Source organism: Salvelinus alpinus, chromosome 11 (assembly GCF_045679555.1).
Source record: "Salvelinus alpinus chromosome 11, SLU_Salpinus.1, whole genome shotgun sequence".
NCBI lineage: Eukaryota > Metazoa > Chordata > Actinopteri > Salmoniformes > Salmonidae > Salvelinus > Salvelinus alpinus.
In genome coordinates, this window is record NC_092096.1 from 57,520,844 (window position 1) to 57,548,558 (window position 27,715).

A 27,715-nucleotide genomic window follows, 5' to 3' on the forward strand; every position below is an offset into this window, starting at 1 on the left:
GTTCCATTCACGTGGTCTCCAGCTGCTGACCGGGCATTCCGGGACCTCGAACGTCGCTTCACCACAGCTCCCATCTTGGTTCATCCGTACCCTTCCCGTCAGTTTGTGGTGGAGGCCGATGCTTCTGATGTCGGAGCGGGGGCGGTCCTATCCCAGCATTCTGCCCTGGACCTCAAGCTACATCTCTGGCCTTCTTCTCCCACTGCCTCCACGCCACTACGATGTGGGGAATCGTGAGCTTCTCGCTGTGAAGATGGCGTTGGAGGAATGGAGGCACTGGCTGGAGGGGGTGGAACACCCATTCGTCGTGTGGACCGACCACAAGAACATGGAGTACCTCCGCACATGCCAACTGCCTCAACTCCAGGCAAGCTAGATGGGACCTGCTGTTCACATGGTTCATCTTCTTCCTCTTGTACTGGCCGGGATACAAGAATGTCAAGCCGGATGCACTGTCCCGCCACTATAGCCCCACGGGTACCAGCCCAGGTACCAGCCCAGAGCCCGAGACCATCCTTCCCACCTCATGCCTAGTGACGGCACTCAACTGGGGTATAGAGAAACAGGTCCGGGAGGCATAGCGGTCCCAGCCGTACCCTAATAATCGGATGTTTGTGCCTGACGCTGTCCACTCTGCGGTCCTGGAGTGGGCCCATTCGTCCAGGCTTGCCTGCCACCTGGGCTCCCGTCGGACCCTGGCCTTAGTGCAACTACTCTTTTGGTGGCCTACGATGGTTCCAGATGTCACCGCGTTTGTCTCCGCCTGCATGGTCTGTGCTCAGAATAAGACTCTCAGCAAGCTCCAGCTGGTCTTCTGCAACCACTGCCGCTCATTGCTCTAGTCCCACATATCCCTGGATTTCGTCACGGGTCTCCCCCCGTCTAAGGGCAACACTGCCATCCTGACTGTGGTCAACTGGTCTTCCAAGGCCGATCACTTCATTCCTCTCCCCAAACTGCCCTCGGCCAAGGAGACGGCCCAGCTCATGGTGAAGCACGTCTTCCGGATCCATGGACTGCCCCTGTACACGGTCTCCGACCGGGGGCCTCAGTTCTCGTCCCGGTTCTTGAAGGCGTTCTGTGTCCTATTTAGTTCGTCGGCCAGCCTGTTCTCTGGGTTCCACCTCCAATCCAATGTCCAGTCGGAGCGAGCCAACCAGGATCTTGAGACTACTCTGTGTTGTCTTGTTTCCGCAAACCCCACCTCCTGGAGCCAGCAGCTGGTGTGGGTCAAGTACGCCCGCAACACCCTTCCCTGCTCGGCCACGGGCCTATCTCCGTTTGAGTGTTCCCTGGGGTATCAGCCCCCGCTCTTCCCCGAGCAGAAGGAAGCGTACCCTCTGCCCAGATGTTTCTCTGCCGCTGTCGTCGTACCTGGAGGAGAGCCCGGTCGGCCCTCCTCAAGACCACTTCCAGGTATCGACGACAAGCGGATCGCCATCGGACCCCGGCTCCCCGGTATCGTCTCGGGCAGAAGGTATGGCTATCCACCCGGGATCTGCCATTCAGGGCGGAATCCTGCAAATTCTCCCCCCGGTCTATCGGCCCATTTCCTATCTCCAAGATTATTAGCCCCTCTGCTGTTCGTCTTCTGTTGCCCCTTACCCTTCATATACATCCCACCTTTCATGTGTCCAGAGTCAAACCTATGTCTCACAGCCCTTTGTCTCCTGTTTCTCTTTTTCTCGCCCTTCTGGTTTTGACCCTTGCCTGTCCTGACTCTGAGCCCGCCTGCCTGATCACTCTGCTTGCCCCTGACCCTGAGCCTGCCTGCCGTCCGGTACCGTTGCCCCACCTCTGGTTTACTGACCCCTGCCTGCCTTGACCTGTCTATTGCCTGCCCCTGTTGGAATATTAAACCATTGTCTATTCGACATGTCTGCATCTGGGTCTTACCTTGATTCCAGATAACATGGTTATCTTAGGCTTGTGTGCAGCTGCTCGGCCATAGAAACCCATTTCATGAAGCTCCCGAGGACAACCAGTTGGACATTTAATATTGTATTAGTTTTACTTGGGATATCCTTCACATAGGCCTATGTTTTCACAGTTTCACTTAATAGATTTAAAAAATGTTAAACCAACCAGATGGTTGCAACCTAGGACAGATGATTTTTACGCGATACGAGCTTGAGCATTTGGCGGTTCCATTCTGTGAGCTTGTGTGGCCTACCACTTCGCAGCTGAGCCGTTGTTGCTCCTAGACGTTTCCACTTCACAATAACAGCACTTACAGTTGACCTGGGCAGCTCTAGCAGGGCAGAAATGTGACAAACTGATTTGTTGGAAAGGTGGCATCCTATGACGGTGCCACGTTGAAAGTCACTGAGCTCTCCAGTAACGCCATTCTACTGCTAATGTTTGTCTATGGAGATTGCATTGCTGTGTGCTCCATTTTATACACCTGTTAGCAACGGATATGGCTGAAATAGCCGAATCCACTAATTTGAAGGGGTTTTGTATATATAGTGTACATTTTCCTTTTGTAGGACTAGCAGTTTTTAAATGCAGAGGTGGCTGTGGGAAACAGCAAAACCTGTATATACAGCCAATGTCTGAAAGATGGTGGTGGGTGATGGGGAGGCGTGTGTCTGTGTAGGCTACTATAGTAGAAAGAAATGAACTAAGACAAAGTGATGTAGCTTCTTTGGAGCACAACCACCAGTTCACTTGCAAGGTTCCCAAAAGGGTTCTGCTACACTCAGTGTGTGTGTGTGAGATTGGGCCTCTCCCCTCCTTTGATTCAGTAATTGAGGTCTGTGGGGTGGAGAGAGAACTGACTGACTCTTGGCCCCGGAGGACCCCAGGCTTTCAGACTTCCAGACTCATTGGGCTCTAGATCCTTACAGGAACACTTTGTACTGTTTGCAGCCCCGCACATATCCTATTTGATAGAGAGAAGACAGGAGAGCGGGATGGTGAAGGGGTGAAGTATCAGGAGTGGGTTCATCTCTACTTGGTGGTTAGGGGAATCTTCTCACAGACTACGTTTAGCACCTGGTGTTCTCTCCTTCTAAAGTAGCTTATATCTCTTGGATTAAAACCTTAGTGCTCTTCATAAATGAAACATCTGAAATAGAGGTAATGGTATATGAGCAGTGTACCACATAGTAAACAACTACTCAGTTTACACCAGGACAGTCATTTGGGAGGTACTAACCTTGAGGTTCTCAGCTCTAAAATAGAATATGGTTAAAGTTCTAGGATCAAATGTAACACATATTCTACATGCAGGTTATAGTACATTTAACAAAATAGGACTTTTATGTATTTTCTGAAACTCAAGCTAGCTTTACTCAATTTGGAAAACCTGCTGGGACAATATATACATTGTTTATATCAGACTATATTGCAATATTGTTTCAAGTTTCAAGTTTGGTTAAAAATACAGGGAGGGGGAGCCTCTCCAAAAATAGACTTTTAGTCTTGAAAGCATATTTCAAATGAGGAAACATGCATTGATAGATCAGAATGAATCTACATCTCCTGTGGGTCCCAAGGCATCAGTAAACTGGAAATGCCATTTGGCTGGTAATGAGGAGAAAATGGATGAATCCTGTGGTGGCTAGAATATTGCTCTGAGTTGATGGGCTTTCACAACAGCATTAAGTATGATTGAGAGCACCGGAAACTGACATATGAGACCTCTGGTCAGCTGAATATTTACAAGAATGAAGCCGGGGCACTGGCTCTTCTAGTCAGACCTGGGTTCCAACACTATTTGAAATCTTTCAAATACTTGGAGAGTTTGCTCTAGCCTGCCTGGAGTGACAGATGGGCAGGGTTTGTGGTTTTGGTACTATTCTATTGGTCCATTACATCAGGCAAGCTCAATCAAGCACAGATGAGAGCAGTGCATTTGCTTACCACTGGATGTACAGTACATATGCATCTATGATACCGTGTAATTGTTCATTCAAGGGAAAGAAAATACAAAGTAAATGAATCGAATGCATTATTTATTGAAAATATTCTGTGTATAATTGTATTTTTTATTAGAAGCATAGGGAATTCATATAATTTGTTACATACACGTTTGCATGCTGTAGTAGATGCTATGCTATACAACTGTAGGTGTGGTCGTTTAGATTGTAGAACAGCTCATACTATTAAACTGGCCATACTGAGCAACACAGTAATGTTCATGAGACAATCTTAATTACCGAACAAAAATATAAACGCAACATGCAACAATTTCAAAGATTTAAAGAGTTACAGTTCATATAAGGAAATCAGTCAATTGAAATGAATTCATTAGGCCATAATCTATGGATTACACATGACTGGGCAAGGATGCAGCCGTGAGAGAAATAACTTTTGCGCATTTGGACAATTTCTGGGATCTTTTACCTCAGCTCAAGAAACACGGGACCAACACTACATGTTGCGTTTATATTTTTGTTCTGTATAATATGCTTAAACGTCGTGTTTGCTGTATGCAGTTAGAATTGCATTTTGTCATCAAAACGCATCATAAGAATGCATCATCCTCTCCATAGATGGCACTGTTTCACTGCATACTAGAGAAGAGGTCTGATTCCCAGACTCTCTACCCAGTGGTGATCATGTACAGTCAGACCTTGATCATAGAGATAGCGTCATACCATATACCACGCGCACACACTTCCTGGAATTGCAATGGGTTGACATACTGCCTAAGGACAAGATGGTTGCAGGCTTAGCACATACGGATGACAAAGTAGAAGCTACTGTAGCTTGAGTCAGACATATTCAATGCTTGGTAATAGTGTCATGCAGAGTCTGAGCACACACGGATTGTACATACATTTAGCATGCACACACACACACACACACACACACACACACACACACACACACACACACACACACACACACACACACACACACACACACACACACACACACACACACACACACACACACACACACACACACACACACACACACACACACACACACACAGCCCCAGGCAATGGAGATACAGAACGGAAAATTGTATTCAAGACACACATACACACAAACACAGAGAATCAGTCTTTGCTTGGTCAAATGGACATACTGTTTTGATCTATTTTACTCAGAAGAAGAGTGTAGTTGTAATTGCTAGGCCCTGTCATTCAACTCACCTCATGGTCTTTGATTGGAGGGACTAAAAGCCTCCACTGAGTTAGCCAATGACTGTGAATGATAATATTTTTGTTCATATTTCCATTTGACCTTGTTTCTGTCCCAAACGGTGCTATAATGTAAATGATTGAAGAACTGAACTTTTCGAAAACTACCAGTCACGCTATACCCACCTGGTAGAAATGAAGGCAGAAAGATATTAACCCTCTACTGCACACATTTTGGTTTTTCATTCAAACAAATATTCCATCCTATTTTCTGGGAAGAATTAGGCTTTCTGATAATATATTACCAATGCAAATATTTACTTTTACCGCCACACACAGCATTTGTTTTGTTGCCTTACTGAAATACCAAGGAAAATTCATTATTTCCAGAACATTTACTAAGTGAAATGTAGTAAAAACAAGAAGTCTTTTCAAAATGAATACAAGTTGGTCTTAAACTAGTATTTCACTTAATCTCAAACTTGATTCTGGGGTCCATTCTTCCTCGATGTCACTCTCCTCAAGCTTACTGACCTCACTGTAAGAGGGTATGATTCAAATTGCTCGTTTAGGCTCCTTTCGCCCATAGAATGTCTCTGTGAATGTCAGTGGATATGTTGGCAAAAACATTGACAAAGCAATAAGTTTACATTAAAATACATGTCTTTCATTGAGCATGACATTGCTCTGAAAAGTAGCCTAACTGCACAATGTTGCCCTTACGTAAAAAAAATAATAATTGTTGAATAGAGAAACAAAATATGTAAAACAATTTATCAAATATGTTGCTTTAGAGATTCCTACACAAGTACATGTTCTTTTTCATTTGAAAGTTATCTCTATTTAAACATGCAAAACACCATGCGCTCACGTCGCTCTGCTTCCTGAATGAAGGTCCCTCCCCCAATTAATACATCATACCAACTTCTGCACCTTTTTTGGATTGTTTACAGACTTGTCATTGCATATTGTCATGTGTAGGATTTTTTGGGGATGGGGGTGAGGGGTAAAGTTTTCTGTTGCCTGAGGACAACGATGTGGAGTAGTGTTAAACACATCAATGGCATTATGACAATTACATTATTATCTTGCTCAAGGGAATAACAGCAGATTTATTCACCTTGCCTTCTCAGGGATTCGAACTAGCGACCTTTCGGTTACCAATGCGCTTAACCGCTTAGCTACCTGCCACCCGTAGAGCATCTTAGGTTAAGAAACAGGAAATGAAATGTAGTCCCTCCCTGTTTCAGTCCGTTTTGTGCCTAATGAAGGCGACCCTGTACACCTTTACAAATTAGGTCACCCCGGCGAGTGCTTTCTGAGCTCAAACCAATAGAAATGTCAAGATTCCTTTCCACAGACTGGGCTAAGTGTAGCATATATGATGAGGCAGAGTGTCGGTGGGGACGGATCAATAGCTTTGATGATATGAATGCATATCCCACTTGGGTGTCTATGGGAAAATAAGAGTCTTCACCTACCCAACAGGACTAAGTGATAAAGGAGAAATACATGTCCGTTTAGGCTGTGATCCCAAGGGAAGTCAATGTGAAAAATCTTGGCGATTTTGACACACATTTGAGTTAGATAGTAGGTGTTTTTGAATGCAATGTACATTACTTTGACAACAAGTGCACAATCACATCACATGTTATTACACAATTACTATTTTCTTAATTGAACAATTTTCCCAATGCGTCAATAAAGTTGTTGGACAATAGAAAGTGACAGCTGCGGTGGCAGATAGCCTAGCGGTTAAGACCACTTGGACAATAAGTGAAAGCTAGTACGAATCCCCAAGTCCCCAATCTTTCCAAGCCCTATTTTAATTTCTAAGACATTGTGTGTATGGTAGAACAAGATCGGTAAGAATAAATAGCAGACATTTAAAACTAGGTTGCACTGAGACACACTCTTACAGCGATGATAGAATACTGCACAGATGCTGACCTTTACCTTGCTGGGACAATGGGGATTTCAAGGATAACTTGAATTTGAGGGCTCGGTTTTGATCTTTGAAAACAACCTCAGCACACGTAAGACTCCTCTTTCATTTTTGACATTTCACTTGTAATTGGAAAACATCACAGCGTGTTCTTTTGAATTGGAAATTAAGCGTAAGATGCTGTCGCTCAATAACTTCAATACCAAATATGTCACTTGCAGTGACGTGTTGACAACCAACCTGCTTCATGGGTCGAAGATAGAAGACATGAGAAATAGAATAAACATACCAGTATTGTTTTGTGTCAGATAGTATCAGCATTGTTTGAAAAGGGAGTACAGGCTTCCAAGGAAGGGTTAATGTATTTTCAATTACAGTCAATCCATAACTGATTCGGACAAGACATCTCAATTGAAAAGCAAGTAACCCTATTCATTCATTTATTCGTTTTTCACTTCAAATTCCATTTGCAATTTAACCTCAATTGATTCAAATTTGGCTTAAACCATAGTGAAGACACTGCCTCCACACTATTTCCATTACTGCTCGTCTTTTAATGAGAGGAAGAGCGGTATCAAGTCTCGACCAGTTCAGTCCTATTCTTGGACACTGACCCATTGTTAGAGTCACAACGGCCAACTCGGCAGCTGGGGCCGGCCCACCCCGTTGACGCCGCAGTTCGTGGCCTTGATTGAGCGATGCGACCTGTGCCCCCGCACCCTACGACGTTTGGCATGGCCCACTCTTCCCTCATCCAAGGGTTTGAGCTTGCCATCTGTCCCTAGGCTAGGGATCAGCAGATCCCAACGTGTCTCATTCTACTCTTTGTAGCCCTTTCCCAGAAGCCAAGGAGCCAAAGGTGACATTTACAACTCAACTTTCCTCTCTCAGCTCCAAACCAGGCTGCATGTACGGACAGTAATGAGGCCCAGATCCAGGTAGACTTTGCTTTGCTCAAAGGGACTGTTTTGAAGGATCATGCCATCTCACCAAATACCTAATTACCCCCTGGACACCCTTGGTCTCCTGCCAACTCACCACACCAGAACTCACACTGTTAATCACCATTCCTCCCTTCCTCACCTTTAATAAGCAGCTTGTTTTGGAGTGTTTGTTCAGTGTTTATGGTGGCATGGGGCAGCCCAAGTCCTTAGTACGGTTCTGTTGTTGTTGTTGTTGTGTGTACCTGACGCTAAAGTAAGTGCCTTTTAGGTTTATGTATAATTTTATAATCCTATCCCTGATGTTTCCACACCACAGCACTCTGGGTGCTTTGTTCAACGGTCTGCTCACCTCCAGGAACACGAGGTTGAGTACAACAGCCAGACAAGCCGAAGGAGGCCCAGGAACCATCCCCAAATGCACCAAATCCACACACGGCAAACAGCAAACAGAGGCACGAAGACAATGGGGACAAGGTGGTGATTTCGAAATATTGAGTTTAACCCACATCATGGCCCCACACCAACAACCATCGTCCCTAGCTTCCTGTGACAGCCCCCGACGTTGTCTGTCACAGGCCAGGAAGACCCCCTACAACAGCTTCTAACAATGGTACAATCTATTAAGGCAGATACAGAGGCAGTGGTTAAAACAGTCGAAAACCCACAAAGCACTATTTCAAATTCATGGAGAACTGTTTCAGAACCACGCAGCACTGTTTGCACAGATGAGGCTACAGGAACCAACCAGCTCTTCGAGGTCCAGTGCACAGTACTTCTCCACTCCAACACAACCTCCAGCTGTAACCCCTAAACCTGAGCAAGCAGTGCACACACCGCCCGGACCACCAACAGTGGGCTGCTGCTTTCCCGGGACTGCAGCCACAGCCTCCCTCTACTAATTCCCTATACTGCCACTCCAAGCTCCATTCCAGCCTCAGGCTCCACTCCAAGCTCCATTCCAGGCTCCACTCCAGGCTCCATTCCAGCCTCCTCAGCAAAGATATGCTTTTTGGTTAGTTAATAAATACCATGAACTGAAAACTTGTCTTTAACCATAATTCCTGCATTCTGGCAGATTCACCACAGTGGCAATATCACTCCTCAAACTAGCCTATGATAGAGTCCATCCCAGTCCTTTTCTTTAGGGACTGAGAATAAAGAAAGAGACTGGAAGGAAAATGTATGTGTTTGTATTCGCATGGTATGAGTGTTTGTGTGTAAGTGAGTGCCGGTACATGTGCCTGTGTGAGTGAGTACATGTGTGTGCACTCACTTACGCACACACACCTACCCAAACTGTGCACATGTGGGGGAAGCATGGGAGTTATGGGATGTGTGTATTTTCTCTCACTTTCCTCTGAACACTTTTCTAGAGGGTATTGATACTCAATGGATATGTGCGAGTCTACCCCTGCATGACAATCTTCAATCCCGGCGTTTCTGACAGTTTCTGAGAGAGAGGTAGAGCGGCAGAAGGAGGAGAGGCGGGAGGGAGGAGGGGGTAGGAGGAGATAGCTCTGCAACTCTCCTGTCAGCGCCTGAAGCACAATTCAAACTAGTGTCGGTGTGTCAGCCTTCTGGTTTTGCAGCAATAAATGAAGGCCATCCACTTAATCATATTTCATCTCCTTCTCTTCCACAGGTGTATCCCTCCCCAACTGTTGTTGACCTGAAAAATAGATTTCATAAAGTAAGTTTTGTCTTTAAAGGGGAACCGTTTTTTTTCTTCTTGGCCCCTTCCCACAGTATTATCAAATACATAATCACTCTAATAGGTAGGTGTGACTGGTAGATATAGAGAAGTGTACACTGTAAAGGGGTTACTGTGAATTTAACAGCAGCTTAAAAACTGTCAACGACTCCTGGGCAAAACAGACCAAAAGGATATTTTGAAATATTCAACCATTAAGAGTTAAGACTTGCTGCCACTCCAATTTATCCCCTATACAAATTGATGGGGCACTATAACCACGTATGATTTAAATTGGTACAGCATTCTCACTCACAGGTAGAAATAAGCCTCTTACAAGGCACACCTCAAAATATGTTAATGAGCCAGAAACAACAATACCATGTAACTACTAGTGGTCAAAATGTTTTTGGTACTGTACTGTATTCTGTGGGGTGGAATTACAGTACCATTTGAAATATAGCACTTATTTGCCCAGCCCACAAAATGTTCCCATAATGCACCATAATTTACAGTATGCTGCAGTAAAACGTTTCAGAGTATTTTACTGTTGATAATACAAAAAAATTACATATCATTTATAGTTTTCCGTAACAGTGTAGTTTTGCACTTGTTTTTGAATTTAAGGATGAGGAAACCGGCTAGAGTAATTGATTTTTGACTGGGGTAGAGGACTCTTGCTAAGAGTTAGAGAGCAAATTAAAATATAAACAATATTTCAGGATTTACAGTTCCACATAGTAAACACATAATATGGACAAATACAAGATATCACAATATAATTTACATTGAGTGTACAAGTCACGTGTGCTCCCTCTCCGACCTCTAGGTCACCAGACTGCTAGTTATGGCGCACACCTGTCACCATCATTACGGGCACCTGCCCGTCATCAGACTCACCTGGACTCCATCACTTCCCTGATTACCTTCCCTATATATGTCACTCCCTGAACTTGCTTCCTGACACTCAGCCCACTCGTTACAGAATAACGCCTCACCTAAGGGAATCATCAGGAAGTGTTTTTTTTGTTGTTTTGGTGGGAATGACGTCGGGTCCGGGAGCCGCTACAGGCTCTTATGCCTCAGACAGATCGTCAGGCTCTCATGCCTCCGACGGTTCGTCAGGCTCCCCTGCCTCAGCCGGATCGCCAGGCTCCCCTGCCTCAGCCGGATCGCCAGGCTCCCCTGCCTCAGCCGGCTCGTCGGGCTTTCATGCCTCAGCCCCTATCGCCAGGCTCCCCTGCCTCAGCTGGTCTGTCAGGAACGCGCCGGGGAGGGGGTACCGTCTAGTGCTCTAGGTTGCCATGCTCCCGCGTCTCAGCCGGACTGACAGGTTTCCCGCGCCTCAGCAGAGGTGACCGGTCCTCTCCTGATCCCCGGGATCGTCATTTTGGTCGGCATCCTGCAGCTGAAGCCACGGGTCAGGGAGGGGGTCCTGTCACGTGTTCTCCCTCTCCGGCCTCTAGGTCACCAGACTGCTCGTTATGGCACACACCTGTCACCATCGTTACGCACGTCATTAGACTCACCTGGACTCCATCACTTCCCTGATTACCTTTCCTATATACAGTATATACTGTATGTCACTCCCTTTGGTTCCTTCCCCAGGTGTTATTGTTTCAGTTTCATGTCTGTGTGCTGTTAGTGTATCTTGTTTTGGATTATGTTTATTTTATTAAAACACTCACTCCCTGAACTTGCTTCCCGACTCTCAGCGCATATCGTTACTGTACAAAACATGCTCTTTCCATGACATAGACTGACCAGGTGAAAGCTATAATCCCTTATTGATATCACTTGTTAAATCCACTTCAATCAGTGTAGATGAAGGGGAGGAGATGGCTTAAGGATTTTTAAGACACTTGAGAGATGGATTGCGTATATGTGCCATTCCGAGGGTGAAGGGGCAAGACAATATGTAAGCGTCTTTGAACAGGGTATGAAGTAGGTGCCAGGCGCACCGATTTGTGTCAAGAACTGCAAACTGTTTTGTTGCTTAAATGTTTCCTGTGTGTATCAAGAATGGTCCACCACCCAAAGAATATCCAGCCAACTTGACACAATTGTGGGAAGCATTGGAGTCAACATGGGCCAGCATCCCTGTGAAACGCTTCCAACACCTTGTAGAGTCCATGCCTCGACGATCTGAGGGTAAAGGGGTACAACTCAGTATTAGGAAGGTGTTCCTAATGTTTTGTACACTCCGTGTACATGCCATTTAGCAGACACTTTTATCCAAAGCTACTTAGAGTCATGCGAGCACACATGTTCGCACTGGTGGCCCCAGCGGGAATCGACCCATGATCTGTCATGCTCTTATCTGAGCAATAAAGACATTTCTGTATCAGAATCATTGAACTTGGTGCTATCTGCTAGTTCTGGAATACTCTCCATGTCCCTTTCATTGCAAATTAAATTAGTAGGGGGCAGATCTACAGTATCTAAGTAAATGCACCTCCAGTCAATATTTTTCTCATCACAAGTTGAAATCTCTCTCCCTTCCAAATTGGCCAACTTTTAACATATAGATAAATGTCAAACTTAAATGGATTGCCTTATCGATACAGAGGTATGCTAATATCCAAGCAGTAGCGTTACAACCAAAGCTACATTGGAGCTGAGCATTTGTATGCTAGAGGTATAATGGCTTTAATAATAATAATCAATAATTAATGTATTATCATAAAAATGAATGACCGGTGATGGCACCGTGTCACCACGTCCACGACGATCGATATTGCTCCTCACATACGATTTACTGAAAGATCTTGTCTCGACCTTAGTCCTCAGCAACTGAGTTGTGCATATTGAGTGTTGAATTGGGCATTGCATGGAGATTTGCGAGGGTATAGTAACAACACATAACACCTGTGCTGTAGAACAGTGGTTCCCAAACTGTGGGTCGTGACATGGGTCCAGGTGGGCCGTGGGATTTCCTAGGTCGTAGTATGTTTTTTTGCGACTCAACAGACACCTCAATTAGTGGGTCATGGAGCAAAGCAAAACATTTGGGAACCTCTGCTGTAGACTACAACACTTCTGAAGCTTCTGTAGTTCGACATAGCCTTTTCCCCCTCCCTCTCTTCCTTTTCCTCCTTCTTCTTCTTCTTCCACGACAGAGTAGAAAGCCAGTCTTACATTTGACGTTTCTATGGAAACCCTGTAGCCACCATGAACTCATGAGTTAATTTCCCCGTGGGCAGTTGTAAAGTCGGGGCGAGCTCTGCTACTCTAGCAAGCGGTCTAATTGTATGTCTCACTGCGCCCTGACATTTATCAATCAATGTTGCATTGCCTCATGGGAAGGGAGCCTATGACAACATTAGAGGCCTCACATGACGTAGCTGTTTAAAGCTCTGCTTAAAAGGCAGGTAGCATAAACGTAACCACATGTAACATATGGATTTGCATTACAATACACATCAAACGTCCTGTGCAAAGTTACACCTCACTTTTCACATTTTCTAGTTATTACATAAAACCGATCAGAAATCCAAAGAATACCGAAGTCACTCTGGAATTTATTATTGTGGGTTGTGACGTTATATGGAGGACCCGGCAACTTCAAATTAAACACAATCCTTTGCCCTCATGACTACTGGTTTCTATATAGTTTTATGCCAACTTAGAAGCAAATCATTTATGAATTTATTGTTACAAAATCAGCTTGCAAGGCTGCTAGCCAACTATCTGCTAACGTTAGCACTACTAGCCTGCTAACATTAGCCCTACCAGCCTGCTAACGTTATGTTAGCACTGCATGAGTTAGCCAGTTGCTATTACAGCTACATTAAAGTAAACCACAGTTTTGTAAATACATAACACCATCTAACCAGTTATCAAATAATGGTATCGATATATGCAGTTATCTTAACCAGCTAAAGTTTGTTATTTTAACATGCTAGCTAGCCTAGCCAGCTAAGTAGCCTAGCTAGCCAACCACCACAGTTGACATAGCTAAGTAGTAAGCCAGAGAAAAACAACAACAGGCAGGAACCCACAGAACACACACACACACACAAATCCAGCAGATATAAATTAGCGAGAGCGGAGACTTACTGATTGACAGCTGAGTTAGCTACCAAAGAAGAACCAAGGAAAGAGACACTTCAGAGAGGCATTTTCACCGGCTGAGGGAGAGTCAGCTAATCCAATAGCAATATAGTCAGGTAAATCAAAAGTAAATATATTCCAGAGGTAATAATCCAGATGCCGCAATGGGCACAGGAAACGAGGGGATGTCAACAATAAGACAGCGATCGGAAGAAGGCTCCAGGCAGACGGAAATGATCACAACAGCACAGTCAGCTAGCTACTGTGCTAAGAGAGAAGATTTGGGGCCATCCACCAGGTCTATTTATGTCAGGAAAGCCTGTGTAGCAAAAACATTGACAGAACGTCATCGTTCCTATGACGGCGACAGAAGTATCAAGATTTTCAGATCTGCGCGATGTGACCGACAGCCTTCATCTTGACGTGGGTGAATGTGTTGAGAGGTGTCACTGGCCTCTCGTCACGGGTGGTGTGAAAGAGAGAGGAAAACAGTGTTCCAACATGGACACGCGCACATCACCCACTCACTGAATGGGGGATGCCATTGCCTTTTTCTCCATACTACTATTATTTTTCTCCCTACTACTATTATTATTATTACTATTACTAACCAATAGGCTACCTGGGGCGGCAGGTAGTCTAGTGGTTAGAGTGTTGGACTAGTAACCGAATGGTTGCAAGATCAAATCCCTGAACTGACAAGGTTAAAATCTGTTGTTCTGCCCCTGAAGTCAATAGCCCACTGTTCCTAGGCCATCATTGAAAGTAAGAATTTGTGCTTAACTGACATGACTAGTTAAATGGCCTATTTATTGCCTTACCTCCCTTATCCTACCTCATTTGCACACACTGTATATAGACCTTTTCTATTGTATTATTGACTGTATGTTTGTTTATTCCATGTGTAACTCTGTGTTGTTGTTTGTGTCGCACTGCTTTGCTTTATCTTGGCCAGGTCGCAGTTGTAAATGAGAACTTGTTCTCAGCTAGCCTACCTGGTTAAATAAAGGTGAACTAAATAAAATAACATTTAAATAATGGTAAAAAAATCAATAATAATTAAAACCTCAGAGCCGGCCAACATGCTGCTCCGGGACAAGGTTCCACTTTGAGACAGGTTTAATACAATGCTCAAGGGGCCAATTGAATACTATTTCCTGACGTCTTTTGTTGGTTGACATGGATTCATGTGGCAAACATCAGCTGAAAGTGGCAATTTATTAACAAAATGTTATTTTGAAGATACTGTTTAGTTTTCAGAAGGGAGAGGAAGAGGCCACTTCTAACAAAGATTCCAAGATGACTACTGTCAAAAACATCTTTGATCATTCCTTTCCCTCACATTATCCGGGTCAACAATATTTCTGATTCATTCTCAACTAGCAATTACAGTGCCTTCATAAAGTATCCACGCCCCTTGACTTTTTGCACATTTTGTTGTGTTACAGCCTGATTTAGATTTTTTTGTCACTGTACCCTATAATGTCAAAGTGGAATAATGTTTTATTTTTTATTTTTTACAAATTAATGAAATATTTAAAAGCTGAAATGTCTTAAATCAATAAGTATTCAACACCTTTGTTATGGCAAGCCTAAATAAGACGAAAACCTAGTTAACTTCTCTGCGTTACGGATCCCTTTAGCGGGATCATTTTCCTAAACAACCGCTGAATTGCAGGGCGCAAAATATTACAAAAAATATTTATAATCATGCAATCACAAGTGAAATATACCAAAACACAGCTTAGCTTGTTGTTAATCCACCTATTGTGTCAGATTTTGAAAATATGCTTTGCAGCGAAAGCAATCCAAGCTTTTGTGAGTGTATCAATCAATGCTAGAACAGCTAGCCCCAAATTAGCATGGTCACGAAAGTCAGAAAAGCAATAAAATTAATCGCTTACCTTTGATAATCTTCGGATGTTTGCACTCACAAGACTCCCAGTTACAGAATAAATGTTATTTTTGTTCTAAAAATATTACTTTTATAACAAAAAAACGCCATTTGGGTTGCGCGTTATGTTCAGAAAACCAAAGCCTCGTTCCGTTCGACGAAAATTCCAAAAAGGATCCGTAATGTTCGTAGAAACATGTCAAATGTTTTTTTAATCAATCCTCAGGTTGTTTTTAACAAACATAATCGATAATATTTCAACCAGACCGTAACCTATTCAATAAAAGAGAGAAAGAAAATGGAGAGCTACCCCTCTCGCTCGCAGGAACTAATCAAAGGACACCTGACTACTTTTGAAAAATCTCGCTCATTTTTCAAAATAAAAGCCTGAAACTATGTCTAAAGGCTGGTCACAGCCTGAGGAAGCCATTGGAAAAGGAATCTGGTTGATATCCCTTTAAATGGAAGAAAGACGGGCAAGGAAACACAGATTTAAAAAAAAGAAAAATCACTTCCGAGTTAGATTTTCTCAGGTTTTCGCCTGCAGAATCAGTTTTGTTATACTCACAGACAATATTTTGACAGTTTTGGAAACTTTGGAGTGTTTTCTATCATAATCTGTAAATTATATGCATATTCTACGATCTGGACCTGAGAAATAGTCCGTTTACCTTGGGAACATTATTTAAAAAAAATCAAAAAATCTGACCCCTAGCGTCAAGAGGTTTTAAGTCTGCTATCCACCAGACATTGGGAGATGAATTCACCTTTCAACAGAACAATATCTTTAAACACAAGGTCACATCTACAATGGAGTTGCTTACTAAGAATACAGTGCATGTTCTTGAGTGACCGAGTTACAGTTTTGACTTAAATCTACTTGAAAATCTATGCCAAGACCTGAAAATGGTTGTCTTGTAATGACCAATGACCAATATGACAGAGCTTGAAGAATTTTGAAAAGAATAATGGGCAAATGTTGCACAATCCAGCTGTGGAAAGCTCTTAGAGACTCATCGCTGCCAAAGGTGCTTCTACAAAGTATATCAAAACATCACTGCTCTAGAGGAGATCTGCATGGAGGAATGGGCCAAAATACCAGCAACAGTGTGTGAAAACCTTGTGAAGACTTACAGAAAACGTTTGACCTCTGTCATTGCCAACAAAGGGTATATAACAAAGTATTGAGATAAACTTTTGTTATTGACCAAATACTTATTTTCCACCATAATTTGCAAATAAATTCATTAAAAACCCTACAATGTGATTTTCTGGATTTTTTTTTCTCATTTTGTCTGTCATAGTTGAAGTGTACCTATGATGAAAATTACAGGCCTCTCTCATCTTTTTAAGTGGGAGAACATGCACAATTGGTGGCTGACTAAATACTTTTTTGCCCCACTGTATATCGACATGGCTTTTAAAACTTGAGAAAAGTTATTAAAAAATGTAACCAACCCGGTCCAATTCCTGATGCAGAGTTACGCTTTTGGCCACGTTTGCTATTGATCTCCCCAACCTCTTTATCTTTTTAGATTCCTCTAGGTATTCACTTTATTAGTCTCGTATTCTCTGCCAGGTTGACAATTATGAGCAACTATTAATGTGGCTTTATTCAACCAGGAGTAGCATTCATTTTGTTCCATCTGTTACAATAGATTTATTGTCATTCGACCATTTTAAACATATCAAAACAGCTGCTTGCTTCTTGTTTATAACGGATACGGGCTAATAAGCTGAAAGTAGAGCGCTAGGCAGCACACAAACATTGATTTGCCATTCCAATAAAATTGCCATGCGAAAGATGTGCAGAGCAACATCTAAAGCAACATTAATACTGCTCAAATTATGCCTGAAGATTGAGGCTTGAATATTAGAGATGGTGGACTAGATTTGTTGGACTTTTGATGAGAGATCATTAAAAGTATGACTTACAGAAAATTGTATGCAGCATGATATTGATCAGGAACTGAAATAAATATGTTTAAATTCTGTGTGTTTTTCAGGTCTGGGCAGAAACCCATTGAGGACAGGACTTAGGACTTGTCCTAGAAAGTAAGACCACTTAATGAACTGCTGGAAAACTACAGTTGACAGTAGGCCTAGAGGGAAGTAAGCATTTATGAACGGTAACAATTAAGCGGAATTAAATTAAACGTGAGGAGAAGGAATTAAAGTAAAGTCTCAAGATAGGCCAGAGTTACAAAGTAGGGGGAAAAACACAGATGGAAAAATATGTTCAGTGGCAAATGAAAAAATCTTAAGACATTACATTAAATAATTATTTTAACGTTTTGTTTAACTTTGTGGATACCTTCTATGTTTACTTCTCTCTGGAAAAGAACCAGGTACAGACTCTGCACCTAACAAGTGCCAAACAAACACTTGGTGAAACCCTATGTGAGATCCCGAGTCCATACAATCTCAATTTTTTGTGAACTAAGTTGGCTTCGCACAAACTAAATAGCTAATTACTGCCATCCAGGGACTTGGCTTGGTGCATCCACACCTCTCCTCTTAGTGTTATGATGTAACAGGAAAGGTATTAAAAGGGTCCATCATGCCCATTAGGTGCCCGAACAGATGCCTGCATTGCTTCTTACATCAACAGACATTTTTCTGAACTCTAAACTCGACGGGTAAACCACCATTCATCTCGGAAATGTATGTACATTTCAGCCAAGCCATGGATTGCTGTATTGCTTCTCAAGATGTTGTTTTATTTTCTTCAAATAACATTTTAAAAGGCACACACACACATACAGGCATGAACGAATGCACACAGGCATGCTCTATGGTAAGAACCATCTCGGTTCCCTGTGCTATTTACATTTACATTTAAGTCATTTAGCAGACGCTCTTATCCAGAGCGATCCTGGAGCATGAGTACATGAGTACAGGACAGGACGTTCTGTACTGCCGGGAGCTGACGTTGTCGTGGGGTCAAACAACACTAGGAGGGCTAGCTCGGAACTGCTGAAAATGGATTTTAAAGTAGCTCTGAAAGATTCCAAAAAGCGGCCAGTTATTTCAGGTACGGTACCACCGTTGGGCCATGGGTGTGAAAAATTCAGCAGGCTACTGGCATTACACACCTGGCTAAAAGATTACTGTAGCACTGTTGGAATAACTTTTATAGATAACTTTGACACCTTCTGGAAACAGAAGATGCTCTACATCCAAATCATCTTGGTTCCTGGACTTCAAGGCTCCACACATTTCAAGGCTGTGTTGTGACAATAATTTATCAATGATCCACAAGCCCAGATAATCCCTACCATTGTGTCGCTGATTTGTGGTAATGCTGCTGCAAATGTACATTATCCCAGGGCTGATGGCAGTCACAGTGTAAGTAACCTCATTTATGTCCCTCTAACTCTCCTGAATGCTCCTGTCAATCCTACAGTTATTGAGTACAGTAATGATGTGCCTATGAACCAGAGTTATACTGTTAGCACTGAGGTGGTGTGCCCTAGGAGGAAGTCCACTGTGTGCAGCGCACATGCACTATGAGCTTAAACATAAATAACATTGTCATTTCTACTTCCGATAAGCTTCCCAGTAAAGCAATAAAACAATCAAGCATCCCAGAAAAGTTCTAAAAATAGCCAACATTAACATACAGTGCATTCGGAAAGTATTCAGACCCCTTGACTTATTCCAATTTTTGTTACGTTACAGCCTTATTCTAAAATGGATTAAATAGTTTTGCCCCCTCATCTATCTATACAGAATACACCATAATGATAAAGCAAAAATCGTTTTTTTGTACATTTATTAAAAATAAAAAACAGAAATATTTAATTTACATAAGTATTCAGACCCTTTACTCAGTACTTTGTTAAAGCACTTTTGGCAGCGATTACAGCCTCGAGTCATCTTCTCTGCAGATCCTCTCAAGGTCTGTCAGGTTGGATGGGAAGTGACGCTGCACAGCTACTTTCAGGTCTCTCCAGAGATGTTAGATCGGGTTCAAGTCCGGGCTCTGGCTGGGCCACTCAAGACATTCAGAGACTTGTCCCGAAACCACTCCTGCGTTGTCTTGGCTATGTGTTTAGTCTTGTTGTCCTGTTGGAAGGTGAACCTTCACCCTAGTTTGAGGTCCTGAGCACTCTGGAGCAGTATTTTTTTTTGTCATATCTTCAATCTAAGCCTACAAGAAAGTGTGTGGCCTCAGACTTGGAGGGAAGCAAAAGTCATTCCGCTACACAAGAATAGTAAAGCCCCATTTACTGGCTCAAATAGCTGACTAATCAGCCTGTTACAAACCCTTAGTAAACTTTTGGAAAGAATTGTGTTTGACCAAATACAGTGCTATTTTACAGTAAACAACTTGACAACAGACTTTAAGCACGCTTATAGGGAAGGACATTCAAGATGCATGGCACTTACACAAATGACTGATGATTGGCTGAGAGAAATTGATGATCAAAATAATGCTGTTTTGTTAGACTTTTGACATTATCAATCTTTGCTGCTGGAAAAACATATGTGTTAAGGCTTTACACCCCCTGCTATATTGTGTATAAAGATTTAACCGTCTAACAGAACACATAGGGTGTTCTTTAATGGAAGCCTCCCCAGGTAGAATCAGGAATTCTCCAGGGCAGCTGTCTAGGCCCCTTACTTTTTTCTATCTTTACTAATGACCTGCCGCTGGCTCTGAGTAAAGCCTGTGTGTCTATGTATGCGGATGACTCAACACTATACACTTCAGCTACTACAGTGAGTGAAATTACTGCAACACTTAACAAAGAAATGCAGTCAGAATGGTTGGCAAGAAATAAGTTAGTCCTAAATATTCTACAATTAAAAGTATTGTATTTGGAACAAATCATTCATTAAACCCTAAACCTCAACTAAATCTTATAATGAATAATGTGGAAATTGAGCAAGTTGAGGAGACTAAACGGCTTTGAGTAACTCTGGATAAACTGCCATGGTCAAAACATGTTGATGCAACAGTAGCTAAGAAGTCTGTCATTAATAAAGCGCTGCTCTGCCTTATTAACAACACTATCAAGGCCCTAGTTTTGTTGTACCTGGACTACTGTCCAATCGTGTGGTCAGGTGCCACAAAGAGGGATTTAGGAAAATTTAAATTGGCTCAGAATAGGGCAGCATGGCCCTTATATGTACACGGAGAGTTAACATTAATAATATGCATGTCAATCTCTAACGGCTCAAAGTAGAGGAGAGATTGACTTCATCACTACTTGTAAGAAGTATTGACATGCTGAATGCACTTAGCTGTCTGTTTAAAACCTCTCTGGGATAGGGTCTAGTTTACTGAATTTTCACCTAATTGACGTGCCCAAACTAAACTGCCAGTTACTCAGGCCCAGAAGCCAGGATATGCATATAATTGGTAGCATTGGATAGAAAACACTTTGAAATTTCTAAAACTGTCAAAAGGCAAAAATCCGAAGAAAATCCAACCAGATTATTTGTTTTATTTTTTTGTCCCAGGTTCTTATAATGGAAACCTATTGTTCCTATGTAAATCCGTCTCCCAGATTGCAATTCCTATGGCTTCCACTAGCGGGACGCTTCCGCTAGCGGGACGCCTATCCCTAAGTTACAGTTTTTCTCAATTGCTAAAACACTAAAACCCATTGGCTGAACAAAGTTCTCAGTTGCCTGGACTCATTTAGCTAATTATGCAGTCTGTTGTCAATACCTTAAACCATTTCACATGGTAAAACACAATTTGCAGATCTCACTTAGACTTTTCAGCAAAACTCTAAACACATTCTCATTCTCAAAACACATTCTGCACTCCAATGCATATGTCATCCATACTCAAAATTTATTTAACCTGTTTCAAATGATACGACACAACCGATATAAGCCAGTTCAGAGAGCAAACAGGTTGTTGAAGGTGGGAAGGAGAAAGTCTGAGAATGGATAGAAGAAACAATGTGAGAGGACGAGGACGAGTGCGTATGCGAGGTGGGCGACGAGGAGGAAGAGGAGGAGGAGTGACAGGGAGAGGAATAGGAGGACGAAGAGGAAGAGGAAGACAAAGAGTGGAAATATCTGATGAAATTCGAGCAACAGTTATAGACCATGTTCTTGTCCATGGACTGACAATAAGGGAAGCAGGACTTAGAGTGCAACCCAATTTGAGCCGATTTTCTGTGTCCACCATAGTAAGGAAATTCAGAGAAGAGAACAGGTACAGTATACTACTGTATTTTTGTAATTGCAAATTTACTGTACTACACTATATGCAGCTGTTTCAATAGACATTTGTAAAGTTAATCACTGTATGTATTGTACTGCATGAATATGTTTTGTAACTGTACAACTACTTTTTGTAGAATAGCAAGGCTGCCACATGCAGGTGGAAGGACAGCTATATTCACTCGGGAGCAAGAGGCCGTTATAGTTGGCATGGTCCTTCAAGATAATGCAATACGACTAAGAGAAATCCAGGAACGAGTGATACAAGACAACACACACTTCCAGGGAATCGACAGTGTGAGCATTTCCACAATTGACCGTGTCCTCCATCGTAACAGGATGGGAATGAAACAAGTATACAGAGTACCTTTTGAGTGCAACTCACCAGGGGTGAAAGAACTGCGAGCTCAGTATGTGCAAGTAAGTGTACATTCAGAAACATTTACTGTAATCTAGATTGTCTACAGTACTAACACATACTATGTGCATGACATTACTCTTCAGTACATACAATGTATGTGAATCAGAAGCCTAATTGTACTCTACAGTATAGCACTGTCTCTGTACGACTTACAAAATCCTACATACAGTATATTGTATTTCTACACAGACAATATTTGACTTGGAATCCTTGGACAGACCCCATGAGTTCATCCTTGTCGATGAGGCTTCAATCTAGGCTTCAGCAGGCTTCAATCTAACAAAGAGGAGAAGGAGAGGCTGAAACATGATTGGACAGCGGGCCATTGTTGAAGTCCCTGGTCAAGGAGGTGGCAATGTCACAATCTGTGCTGCTATCAGCAACCATGGTGTTCTACATCACCATGTTACACTCGGGCCATATAACACCCAGCACCTTCTAAGATTTATTGCCAATCTAAGAGATATTTTATTTGAGCAGCAGGTTCAAGAGCAGCAGAGTCAGGAGCTAAATGAGAATCCCATTCCCACCTATGTGATAGTGTGGGACAATGTCAGTTTCCACCGAGCTGCTCAGGTAAGGGAATGGTTTAACATCAATGGGCAGTTTATGAACTTGTACCTCCCTCCATACTCGCCTTTCCTGAATCCGATTGAGGAGTTTTTCTCCTCTTGGAGATGGAAAGTGTATGATAGACAACCCTACACCAGAGTAAATCTGCTGCAAGCCATGGATTTAACAAAGAACAAGAATTACAGTATCACAGAGACAAAGGACAAGTTTGTGAGATGCAGGGTACAGTACTGTAAAAATAAGGGTACAAGGAGGAGGAAGAAAAAAAAAAAATTGCAAAGAGCAAAGCAGAGTAGTAATTTCTGATCAATTTTGAGCTACTATGATAGAACATGTTTTCGTTCATCAAAAGACAATGACGGAAAAATATGAATATTTTTTTAGATGAAAAATGTACTTCTCCCTGAGAATTGTATGTTTTGAACAATGTGTTTTCTATTTTTCGGTGTATTGTTTACTGACTGCTTGAGAGTGTATATCATTTTGATCACTTTGTTTATGATTTGAAAGCAGTGTTTGATTTTGAACACAGGTAAAACTGTTTTGAGGCGAATGTTTCATTTTGCGAGAGGAGTCAGAGGTTATGTAAATAGTGCTTGAAGATGAGGTTTTGTGTTTAATGTTTTCAGGAAATGGAGCAAGGTTTCAGAAATTGTGTTTTAGCAATTGAGAAAAACTGTAAACTACACACAGCTCAGACACCCATCCATACCCCACAAGACATGCCACTTGAGGTCTTTCACAATCCCAAAGTCCAGAACAGACTATGGGAGCCGCACAGTACTACATAGAGCCATGTCTACATGGAACTCTATTCCACATCAGGTAACTGATGCAAGCAGTAGAATCAGATTTTTAAAAAGAGTTACAAATGTACCTTAAGGGACAGCGGGGACTGTGAAGAGACACACACAGGCACAGACACACGCTGACACATACACATTATAAGACACGCACTCTACACACACGTGCACATGGATTTTGTATTGTAGATATGTGATAGTAGAGTAGTGGCCTGAGGGCACACACTTAATGTGTTGTGAAAATTGTTATGCAATGTAATGTAATATTTTAAATTGTATATAACTGCCTTAATGTTGCTGGACCCAGGAAGAGTAGCTAGGAGGTTTTGGGGAAGTATTGGGGATCCTTAATAAATACAAATACAATACAAAACACATGCACACAGACACAAACACACACACATATAAACACACACACACACACACACACACACACACACACACACACACACACACACACACACACACACACACACACACACACACACACACACACACACACACACACACACACACACACACACACACACACACACAAATACAATACAAATACAAAACACATGCACACAGACACAAACTGACTTCCGGCGCTGAAAAGAGATGGCTGCCTCGCTTCGTGTTCCTTGGAAAATATGCAGTATTTTGTTTTTTTACGTGTTATTTCTTACATCGGTACCCCGGGTAATCTTAGGTTTCATTACATACAGTCGGGAGGAACTACTGAACATACGATTAACGTCAACTCATCATCGTTCCTACCAGGAATATGACTTTCCCGAAACGGATCCAGTGTTTTGCCTTCCACACAATACAATGGATCTGATCCCAGCCGGCGACCCTGTGCGACGCCGAAAAAGGGGAAAACGTGGCGGTCTCGTGGTCAGGCTTCGGAGACGGGCACATCGCGCTCCACTCCCTAGCATACTACTCGCCAATGTCCAGTCTCTTGACAATAAGGTTGATGAAATCCGAGCACGGGTAGCATTCCAGAGAGACATCAGGGATTGCAACGTGCTCTGCTTCACGGAAACATGGCTAACTCAAGGGACGCTAACGGAGTCGGTGCAGCCAGCTGGTTTCTTCATGCATCGCGCCGACAGAAACAAACATCTTTCCGGTAAGAAGAGGGGCGGGGGGGTATGCCTTATGATTAACGAGAAGTGGTGTGATCATCATAACAACACACAAGAACTCAAGTCGTTCTGTTCACCTGATCTAGAACTCCTCACAATCAAATGTCGACCGCATTATCTACCAAGGGAATTCTCGTCAATCATAATCACAGCCGTATACATTCCCCCCCAAGCAGACACATCGATGGCCCTGAACGAACTTTATCTGACTCTTTGTAAACTGGAAACCACACACCCTGAGGCTGCATTCATCGTAGCTGGGGATTTTAACAAGGCTAATCTAAAAACAAAACTCCCTAAATTCTATCAGCATATCGATTGTGCTACCAGGGCTGGAAAAACACTAGACCATTGTTATACTAATTTCCGCGACGCTTATAAGGCCCTCCCCCGCCCCCCTTTCGGAAAAGCTGACCACGACTCCATTTTGTTGATTCCAGCCTACAAACAAAAACTCAAACAACAAGCTCCCGCGCTCAGGTCTGTTCAACGCTGGTCCGACCAATCTGAATCCACGCTTCAAGACTGCTTCGATCACGCGGATTGGAATATGTTCCGCATCGCGTCCAACAACAATATTGACGAATATGCTGATTCGGTGAGCGAGTTCATTAGGAAATGCATTGACGATGTCGTACCCACAGCAACGATAAAAACATTCCCAAACCAGAAACCGTGGATTGACGGCAGCATTCGCGTGAAACTGAAAGCGCGAACCACTGCTTTTAACCAGGGCAAGGTGACCGGAAGCATGACCGAATACAAACAGTGTAGCTATTCTCTCCGCAAGGCAATCAAACAGGCTAAGTCTCAGTACAGAGACAAAATCGAGTCGAAATTCAACAGCTCAGACACAAGAGGTATGTGGCAGGGTCTACAGTCAATCACGGATTACAAAAAGAAAACCAGCCCCTTCGAGGACCAGGATGTCTTGCTCCCAGACAGGCTAAACAACTTTTTTGCCCGCTTTGAGGACAATACAGTGCCACTGACACGGCCCCCTACCAAAACCTGCGGGCTCTCCTTCACTGCAGCCGAGGTGAGTAAAACATTTAAACGTGTTAACCCTCGCAAGGCTGCAGGCCCAGACGGCATTCCCAGCCGCGTCCTCAGAGCATGCGCAGACCAGCTGGCTGGTGTGTTTACGGACATATTCAATCAATCCTTATCCCAGTCTGCTGTTCCCACATGCTTCAAGAGGGCCACCATTGTTCCTGTTCCCAAGAAAGCTAAGGTAACTGAGCTAAACGACTACCGCCCCGTAGCACTCACTTCCGTCATCATGAAGTGCTTTGAGAGACTAGTCAAGGACCATATCACCTCCACCCTACCGGACACCCTAGACCCACTCCAATTTGCTTACCGACCCAATAGGTCCACAGACGACGCAATCGCAACCACACTGCACACTGCCCTAACCCATCTGGACAAGAGGAATACCCATGTGAGAATGCTGTTCATCGATTACAGCTCAGCATTTAACACCATAGTACCCTCCAAACTCGTCATCAAGCTCGAGACCCTGGGTCTCGACCCCGCCCTGTGCAACTGGGTCCTGGACTTCATGACGGGCCGCCCCCAGGTGGTGAGGGTAGGTAACAACATCTCCACCCCGCTGATCCTCAACACTGGGGCCCCACAAGGGTGCGTTCTGAGCCCTCTCCTGTACTCCCTGTTCACCCACGACTGCGTGGCCATGCACGCCTCCAACTCAATCATCAAGTTTGCGGATGACACTACAGTGGTAGGCTTGATCACCAACAACGACGAGACGGCCTACAGGGAGGAGGTGAGGGCCCTCGGAGTGTGGTGTCAGGAAAATAACCTCATACTCAACGTCAACAAAACAAAGGAGATGATTGTGGACTTCAGGAAACAGCAGAGGGAGCACCCCCCTATCCACATCGACGGGTCAGTAGTGGAGAAGGTGGAAAGTTTTAAGTTCCTCGGTGTACACATCACGGACAAACTGAACTGGTCCACCCACACAGACAGCGTTGTGAAGAAGGCGCAGCAGCGCCTCTTCAACCTCAGGAGGCTGAAGAAATTCGGCTTGTCACCAAAAGCACTCACAAACTTCTACAGATGCACAATCGAGAGCATCCTGTCGGGCTGTATCACCGCCTGGTACGGCAACTGCTCCGCCCACAACCGTAAGGCTCTCCAGAGGGTAGTGAGGTCTGCAGAACGCATCACCAGGGGCAAACTACCTGCCCTCCAGGACACCTACACCACCCGATGTCACAGGAAGGCCATAAAGATCATCAAGGACAACAACCACCCAAGCCACTGCCTGTTCACCCCGCTATCATCCAGAAGGCGAGGTCAGTACAGGTGCATCAAAGCAGGGACCGAGAGACTGAAAAACAGCTTCTATCTCAAGGCCATCAGACTGTTAAACAGCCACCACTAACATTTAGCGGCCGCTGCCAACATACTGACCCAACTCCAGCCACTTTAAAAATGGGAATTGATGGAAATTATGTAAAAAATGTACCACTAGCCACTTTAAGCAATGCCACTTAATACAATGTTTACATACCCTACATTACCCATCTCATATGTATATATACTGTACTCTATATCATCTACTGCATCTTGCCATCTTTATGCAATACATGTACCACTAGCCACTTTAAACTATGCCACTTATGTTTACATACCCTACAGTACTCATCTCATATGTATATACCGTACTCTATACCATCTACTGCATCTGCCATGCCGTTCTGTACCACCACTCATTCATATATCTTTATGTACATATTCTTTATCCCTTTACACTTGTGTGTGTGTGTAAGGTAGTAGTGTGGAATTGTTAGGTTAGATTACTGTTGGTTATTACTGCATTGTCGGAACTAGAAGCACAAGCATTTCGCTACACTCGCATTAACATCTGCTAACCATGTGTATGTGACTAATAAAATTTGATTTGATTTGATTTGACACACACACACACACACACACACACACACAC